Source organism: Eumetopias jubatus, unplaced genomic scaffold (genome assembly GCF_037043125.1).
Source record: "Eumetopias jubatus isolate StellerSeaLion01/CBP00866 unplaced genomic scaffold, mEumJub1_p1.0 scaffold_1, whole genome shotgun sequence".
Classification (NCBI taxonomy): Eukaryota; Metazoa; Chordata; class Mammalia; order Carnivora; family Otariidae; genus Eumetopias; species Eumetopias jubatus.
Window position 1 is genome coordinate 1,385,806 of NW_028274807.1, and position 8,931 is coordinate 1,394,736.

Sequence of the window (8,931 nt, forward strand, 5' to 3'; positions counted from 1 at the left end):
CCTGGAGTCTGTCCCTACACCCCCAACCTTCTAAAGTGTTTCTTAATGGGCATACGGGGACATTTCTGACCGTGTGCGCCTACTGGTGAGGAGCCTTCCATTTCTGAATGTCGGAAAAAGTCTATTTCACCTCCAGCTCTGCAAGACCATTTCTTGGGTGTGGACGTGTAGGTTGAGTTTCTCTGAGCACCTTAACGGCGTCACCCCACATGTCCTCACGTGCATCCTCTCGAGGACAAGCCTGCAGCTACTCTCACATCTGCTCCTCTTCGGAGTGTTTTCCTCTCTTCTGCTGGTTTTACGGTTTTTCTCTTTGTCACTCGTTCTGAGCAGCTAATTGTGATGGGCCTTAGCTTGGGTGTTGTTGGGAGTCTTGGTTCTACAGGTTCATGTTCAAATATTTATCTCACCTGCCTCTATGGGCTTGTCTGTAGCGCCCTGTTCTCTGTTCATTCAAAGTATGTGTTCACTGTATGCGGCTTCTGTGGCTGTATCTTCAACTTCACTAACCTTTTCTTCTGCAACGTCTAATCTGTTATTAATCCCATCCAGTGTGTTTTCTCCTGGGGCATAGCAATTTTTGTCTCTACAAGTTTGATTTGGGGCCTTCTGTATCTTCCATGTCTCTTTATCAAGCTCACTCTCTCTCTACCTTCTTGAATGTAAAAATGTACTTATAATAATTGCTTTCATGTCCTTGTGTACTAAATCTGTCTTCTTTGTCATTTCTGGATCTACTTCTATTGATTGATTTTTATCCTCATTTTTAGTCGTAGCTTTCTGCTCTTTTGCAGGCCTGGTAATTTTCAATTGGATGCCAGAATTATGGCTTTATGATGTTGCATAATGGATATTTTTACATTCCTATAAATATTCTTGAGCTTCGTTCTGGAATGCACTTAAGTTACTTGGAAACAGTTTGTTTCCTTCAAGGCTTTGCTTTCAACTCTTAAGATCAGAGCCACTTGTAGAGCCCAGGGGTGGTTTTTCCCTCCTGCTGAGGCAAACCCTGTGAGCGCTCTCCTCGGGGCCCCAGGAATTCTGAGGTTTCCCCAGCCTGGAGCGAGCGGGCATTATTCCTGCCCTGCATGCACCCTGGGGATGGGATTTTTCCCTCTTCCCCTTTTGGGGTTTCTTCCCTGGCCTTGCGGGTTTGCTCACACACACATACGGATCAGCATTCACCAGAATACTGAGTGGGAGCTGCGGCAGATCTCTGCAAGTCCCTCGGGGCAGCTCTTCTCTCTGTGGGACTCTGTCCTGTGATCCCTGTGGCCTTCCCTCTCAGATCCTCGATGTGGGAAACCAGCAGGCTCTGCCTGGGCGCCCCTCCCCTGCACTGCAGGGGGAGCTCGGTTCTCACGCCTCAGGAAACGCGGTCCCATCCTTCCCGGTGTCCAGTGTCAGGAACTGTCGCCTCATAGGTTTGTCTAGTTTTACTTGTTCCGTGTGGGAGACGAAGTCTGGGCTTGTGACTCGGCCTCAGCTGGGATTAGAAGTCACAAGAGCTGGCCTCTTGAAGAACTCCCCAGAGGCCACCCCACATCTTAATAGTTCTTGGGGTTTCCCTCTAAGATGCGTGCATGCTGTACGTGTGGCGAAGTGTGAGGGGTGGTATGTGTGTCCGTGTGCTCAGGGCTGATTGCATGTCACTTGCCACAAAAATAGCTTATGGTTCAGGCCTGAGCTCTCTGCCTGATCATTTGTTTTAGATTAGGAAGAAAATCGTGGAGATTTAGTGCATGTTTCTGGAAGTTCTATCTTCCTCGGCTGCACAGGCTCCCCCACCCCTGGTTTAGCACAGTGTCCAGACCCTCAGCTGCATCCACTGGGCCGAGCATGGGGAAAAGCGAGGTACTCCATGTTCCAGCTACAATTCTGATTACGAGGACCCTGCAAAATCAATGTTCTAGTATCATAAGGAAGGACAAAGGTCATGCTGTTCTAACCCGACAGAAATTTGCTTTATTACAAATGGATGGCAAGGTATTAAAACACAACACCTGCATTTTTATTTTATACCTCGTTATTTTCAGCACAAATGTAAAGTTTTTGTTTGTTCCTTATTTTTGCCTCAGTCATTATTATCGGAAGCGATTTGCCCAAAGCTGGCTATCATTCAGATACTCATGCTCCCTGAGTTCACCGTCTGGGTGAGTTCACCATCTCCAGGAACATGCTGGGCTGGCAGACAGACGCCGCATGGTTCATGTGGCCGCTGAGGTGGACTGGGTCCTTTCCTTTGTGTGTGATCTTATACCATGAGTGGATGAGAAATGGCCATATTTGAATGTGCAGGGAATAATCCCGACAGTGAGCGGAACTCCGGGGGGGTGCCGTGCACTGAGCGCCACACACCTTCCCTCTCCAGAGCACCCTGCGCCCTGTGGTGAGTGCGGGCTGTCACCCCTCTGTCTCTGAGGAAGCGAGTCTCAGAGGAGTCGCGCCCATGCCCCGAGGTGACAGCAGCGACTCCTGATGACCTGTGACGCCACTCCCCTCGGAAGCCACGTGCCTGGTCTCTCCTTCCTCTCTGGCTCGGCCCCACCCAGAGCTAAGGTCACGAGGTCATCCTCCCCTGCTCCAGGAGCACTGACCCTGTCCTCCTTGGAGCCCCTCTAGCCTCCCTGTGTGCACACCGTCCTAACCAGCGGGTCTTGTCAAGAACGTGTGTTGTTTTGTGCACCTCCTGCCTTAAGTTTCATAGGTGGTACAGGGTCGGCACACATCCTGTCCCTTAAGTTGGGCTTCTAAGGTCCATCCACGCTGTGTAGCTGATTAACTACCCACTGGGGTGCCGCGCTGAGTACCCAGCACCTCTGCCACATGTGGGCACATCCTGGTGCATGGCCCATGTGGCTCCAGGACAGGAGGCCTCGGTGACACGGACAGTGTCCCTGGGCTTCATTTGACCTGTGCAGGATGGCTGCCCAGTTCACATCCGGTGGCACCCGAGGGGCCCCACAGCCCACACCGCGGCCTTTCCGGGCCCGATGCTGTCCCACGTTTGCCACATCAGCCAGGTGTAAAGTGCTGCTTCACCTGCACTCGGACTCCCCAAATCTTCTCGAGCGGCCTGCTCACACATGCACCTGTCCACCACGCTGTGCCCTTTCCACTCGAGTGCTGGGGTGCACACACCAGCCACGTGCAAGTGCTGTTTGCTCCTCTTTGTCCCCAGAACTGGGCATTGTGGTTAAATTTCTGTGTGACACGCTGCTCCCCACCCCATTCACTGCATAACCTTTTGTATTTGGGGGCATCCGAATTATGCTGACATACGAGAAAAGAAAGGCAAAAAACCAATTTTTAAAAATTTTTAAAAATATTTCTGGAAATTGGATGGTCAAAACATGGTGTTCTCGTGATTTTAATGTGACTACTTTCAGTTCTTATTTTGAACATCTGTCACTTGTCTTGTCATTTTCAGTATGTGTGCTCACCTGGCCCTTGTTGATACAACCCTTCACCAAACACATAAACGCGCAAATATGTGCAAACGTACTGGGTGTGGGAGGACCCCAACCTGGACTTGGTCTGTGGTGCAAGGCCTCTCAAACTCGGCTGTTCGGCTGGAAGACGTTTGCAGGTGAGGGTAGGCGTGCCGACGGTCTTCTCCTTTAGGATTTCTGCCTCTGGCATCCTCAAATGTATCTGGTTATTGACCTCCTCTATGCTGTGGAATCTGAGTCTAACTGCGTCTGGTTCCGAGTGGCCACATGACCCAGCGCTACCCCCTCCCTGCGGACTCCAGCCCCCTCCAGCGCCCCCGGCCCCCCTCAGGACACCCCTTAACTATAGCTGGTCTTCCTCAAATGAACAAGAATTCTATTGTCACACATTTATTCTTAGAGATGAGTTTGGATTCAATTTTCCAAGTTGGAAAAAAAAAAACACACTTACTGTATTCTGATTAACGTTGTGCTCACCATACAGATCCCATAGTTGGGGAGACAAAACTCGGCCCCATGGAGCCTCCCCGTGCAGGCTGGTGGCGTGGCTTCCCGCTTACACTCAAATGTCCGGCTGACAAGTTTGTTTCTTCCCCACAGATGCTCTGCACGTGTACATATGTACTTTTTAAACCAGCTACTTTACTCAATTCTCTTATGGCTCTAACATTTTGTTGGCATTTCCTTTGGCTCTCGTGGGTCTCCTGAATCCGTAGCCCCTGAAGATGAGCAGCTCCTGTGTGGGACTCTGAGCCCCTTCCTGTGTTCCTGCCCTGCCGCACTGGGAGCATCGGAGCCCCTCCGCGTGCCCGCCACGGTGGGTGCCCCCAGCCCTCACCAGGGAGGAGCAGCCACACGACTGGCTGGAGGCAGGGTCGGCAGACACCGCCGGCTGGGCTCACGCCCCGCGCCCTGAAGGCAGGGACACGGCTCCTTGTCTTCTTTCTCCCAACGTCTCCACGGCCAGCCCTGCCATGTTCTCATGTCCTGCCGCACACGGGCGGGAGGGGGTGGACCTGGCTCTGGGCAGTGGGGTGGCTGGTGTGGCCCGAGGCTGGGGGAGCATGTCCGGACCGCTGGGGAGGGGCACTCGGGTGGGTGCTGCCCGCCCTGCTCTCTCTGGCGCTGGACGCAGTCTGCGTGGCTGGTGGCCACCGTGCCGGACAGCACGGGTCTCAGAGAAGGCGAGGGGAGTCCTGAACATCTGGGTGACCAAGGCAGGACCACGGTCAACGGAGCCTGGCCCGAGCTGGGTTTGGGCTGATGGCAGAACATCTTCTGGATGCAGAAGTCCCCAGAGCAGGACGAAGGTGGGAGAGCACTCGGCATGCCGGCCACACTGGGGGCCTGCGTCGTTCCCACTCTGTCTTGGGCCATGACTAGGGCGCCCAGGGGATTGTGGCCGGTCAGCAGCGGATGGCCGAAGCTTGTCCTCAGTCTCCGGCACCCTGCGGGATCTCGGCGTCTCCAGGTGGCCCTGCACAGCCCCCGTCAAGGTATGGCTTTGGGCCTCAACGTGCAGGGCAGGTCCCGTGTCTGAGCCAGTGGAGAGCCCGTGCCGCCTGCTTGGTTGACAGGAGGACTGCCCACAGCACGAAGGGCTCGGGGCGGGAGGAGGGAGACATCAGTCACCCAGGCTCCCACCGCACCCTCGGCCCTTCTCCGTGTGAACCATTGCCACGTGCACGTTTGACCTTGGTGAATGCACTCAGAGGTCGGAGAGGGGAAGAGAAGTGCCCCATCCGAGGGCAGCTGGACCAGTATTGCCCACCAAGGGGGGTGGGCAGTGGCTGCTGGGGACCCTGCCCTGGCCAGCAGTGCTCCTCGGCTGTGAAGCCCCTGGTGACCCTTGCCCCACACTCAGAAGCCCCAGCATCTCCCCAGGACCGCCTCTGGCCGGCGGACCCCAGAAGCAGAGGCAAAGAGATAATGAGCACCCCCCCCCGTCCTGGCCCCACAGCAGGCCCTGCTCGGCCCCCTTTCGGCCCAGAGTGGGGCAAGCGGAACATGACCATGGTCAGCTCTGCTGGAGGCTCCCCTACCAAGGCCCTGCTCCCACCCTGTCTGGGTCTCAGGCGAGACTGAATGATGCCACATTCCCTCCTGGACAGGACCCTGACCTGTGGCTGGGCTCCCAGGCCTCAGCTTTTCACTGGCCTGCTGCGGCAGCTTACGCCTGTGTGGTGTGGTGGTGCCCTCAGACAGTCCCCAGGCCCCCCAAGAGTGCCCTGGCCAGACAGGGCAGACCAGCATCCTAGCAGGACAGTTATGCCCTCAGCTGCCCCATCTCAGGCCACAGTGTCCTGTGTTGGGACCTGGGGAGCTCAAGGTACACGGACGCAGGCCTTTGCCCATGCCCAGATAAACAGCTTTCACCCTCCCTGCCTGAAATCTGCCCGATGCGACCCCCCCATTACCACATATGGGCCACACGCAGAAAGAAGACATCCTGTGTCGCTGGCATGCTCCCTCACCGCCCCCCTGGGGTCCTTGGGCACCCCCACCCCAGGGGAGCAGCGGGGCAAGCCCTCCCCCGCCTTGCCGGGCACACCCGACGACCGGTCCCAGTGAGGCCCGGAGAGGCCCAGCCTGTCCCTTCCACATGGCCTGGGGCCCCTGGGATGCCATCGGCTCCACAGGCTGCCAGAGGCCCCCAGACCCCCCGCCGCACAGCAGAGAATGATTAGCTAACCGCCAAGCCAGGGAACCGCGGCCGCATTTGGAAAGCATAGCCCTAAAATACCCCGAATAGGAAGCCTCACAGGCACCCCCCGGGGAGGCAGTGAGCCCCTCTTCGTTCCGCACGGAGGCAGGCAGGGTCATGGCCAGGGCTCCCAGGGACCGAAGCCAGGGCTGTGGGGTACAGTCGCTGTCCTGCCGTCTCCCCCACACCGCGGGGTCGGCTTGTGCTGAGCGTCTGTGTTGCTGACCAAGCCCAGGCTCCTCATCTGAGCTGTGATGAGCAATTCCCTCTTGTCGTGAGCATTACTGGAAGCCCTAAGGGCGGTGAGGGCAGAGGGAGAGAGGACAGCCTTCCGCAGGACCCTGGCACCTCCCAGGCTGGGCAGCCTGACTCCATCCTGCAGCTGTGGCCTCCATGGGCCACACCGGGGTGGTCAGCCCTGACACCCAGCCCCAGAGTGGCCTCTCAGGTGGGAAGACACGGCTCCAGTCTCCCAGCCAGCATCTGGATTTACCTGGTGGGGACCCCGTGGGGACCAGAGGCCCCGGGCACAAGGCAGGGAGACACAGTAGAGCCTTGGGTGCAGAGGGGGTAGGGGAGGGGGTGCAGAGGGGGTGCACACGGGGGAGGGGTGTGGAGGGTGCATGGGGGGGCAGCCCATGTCCGGCTCACTGACTACACGCGCCCCCACTAGGGGCTTGGCCACTCTGAGCCCCTGCGCCTGGTATGTGGGGGCTCGACCCCAAACCCTTCCCCCACGACAGGACGTGGGTAGCGCGGGTCCAGGTCTGGCTCTCCCTCGCGCGTCCTGGGCCGCCTCGCACAGCGCGTGGGGCACGGGGGCTGGTGCATACACGTGGCGCGACCCTGGCCTGTGGCGGGCTGGTCTCCGGGGGGGCCTGACTGGGGAGAATGCTGCCCCCTGAGCAGGCTCCCCCCACCCGCACGTCACCCCCGGATCACACTCACCAGCAACGCCAAGAGGACCCTGGGACCAGGGAGCCAGGCGGTGGCTGATGTCCTCAGGCGCGGCCAGGAGCCAGGTCAGTGACAGCGGCACCCTGAACCACTGGCTCACAGGTGCCCAGGCCGGCCCTGAGCCCTCAGGTAGCGGAGTCACACTGGGTGGGGCCGTCTGCACAGTTTCGAAAAGAAGTCCATTACCTTTAATTAGTACAAATGTAATCAATTTTAATTAGTTTTAGCTAATGTTAAACCTTTAATTAGTTAAAAACCAGGGTGTTCACACAAAAATGTCAGATTTCAGCCTTCTTTTGAGAAGTCGGCCGCACCAGCAACACCAGCCTGCCTCCCGGTTGGGAAGAGCAGTGGTCAGCTGGACAGAACAGAGGCCAGGTGGGATAGGGGGCGGGGCCTGAAGGAGGTCTGGGCAGTGGGGAGACGGGGGCCCTGGGCCGTGAGGGGGCCCTGAGGGAGAGAGGGGCCCTGGGGGAGACGGGGGGCCCTGAGGAGTGGCAGACTGGGGGTTCCCGGGGGAGATCGGGGGCCCTGGTTCCCCAGGCTCCATCCAGACTCCCGCCTCCCCGTTTCCTGGCGTCCCTGCATCTGGGGAGGCTACAGTCTTGGGGAGGGCCCATTATTTCCATCTGGGGTGGGTCCATGTGCTCTGTTTAGGCAGTACCCCCACAGACCAAGGGCCATGAGGGCCCCCAGGTGACTGCCCAGGGGCAGCGGCCGCCCTCCTCTGGGGACACCTGTCCTGCTCCCTCTCCTCAGGGAAGCCAGGTTGAAGCCCGAAGGGATGCTACCAGTGGCCACCCAGGTCCTCATGCCCCTCTTTCCACGCCTCTGTGTCCCCCCGCTTAGCAGCACCTCGTGCTTCATGGCTCTGACCCACGACCTGTGCCGCTGCCTTGGACACGGGGCCTCCTGCCCACACGAGAGCAGAAGCGTCAGAGTTCGCTGATTCGCGCTGAAACATACCCGCTTCCCGTCGGCCCCCAAACAGCCGAGGGGCAGCATGGAAGCGTCGGTCGTCCCCATCGGGGCTGGCCAGGTTCCACGGGGCTCCCCTGGAGGCGGGCAGAGGTGGGGCGGCATGGGAACCGCACCCCTGCCTGGCTTTCTCCCCCTCCCTGACCTCTTCCGTCTCCCCCATCCTGGCCTTGCCAAGGTCAGGGGTGCAGTGACCCTCAGGGTCAGCAGGAGCCGTAGAACCTGCCGTCTCAGGAGTCAGCGTGCGGCCCGGTCCCAAGCTGGGCACCCTCACCCTCGGGGCCACGCACTGCCTGGCGCATCCATCCCCTGTCGGCCCAGGGTACCCGAAGGGCAGAAGGCTGGTCCACGTCGGTCCCAGAGCTGGAGGGCAGGTGCGGGCAGGTGAGGGCCATGTAGGACTCGGGGGCTGGGCTTTTCCAATCTCACCTCTCCCTGCAAAATCTGCCGCCCACTGACCCCTCCACCAACAGAGCCCAGCCAGTGGCCACTGCCACCAGGCTCTAGCCTCGAGGTCTGTGACCCCCACCGCGGGGTGCCTGCTCAGGGGGCACCAACACAGCCAGAGCCCGCGGGGGTGCCAGCCCTGCATGTGGGTGGCAGCCCATCGGAGCAGCGTGAGCCCAGTCCACTCCCCTCCCTGCACTTGGGGAGGGACGTGGCGCTGGGCCCCTCAGCCATCAGAGCATTCCCTGCTGGTCACTCCATGCCACCCTCCCTGCCCTTGACGGAGCCCACACTGAAAGGCAGGGGTGTGGTCACGTGCCCTTCCGGGCCCTGCGAGCTCGCCTCTTCCCGCCACCATGCCCAGTCCCCACCTGCCCACCCACTTGCCAGCTC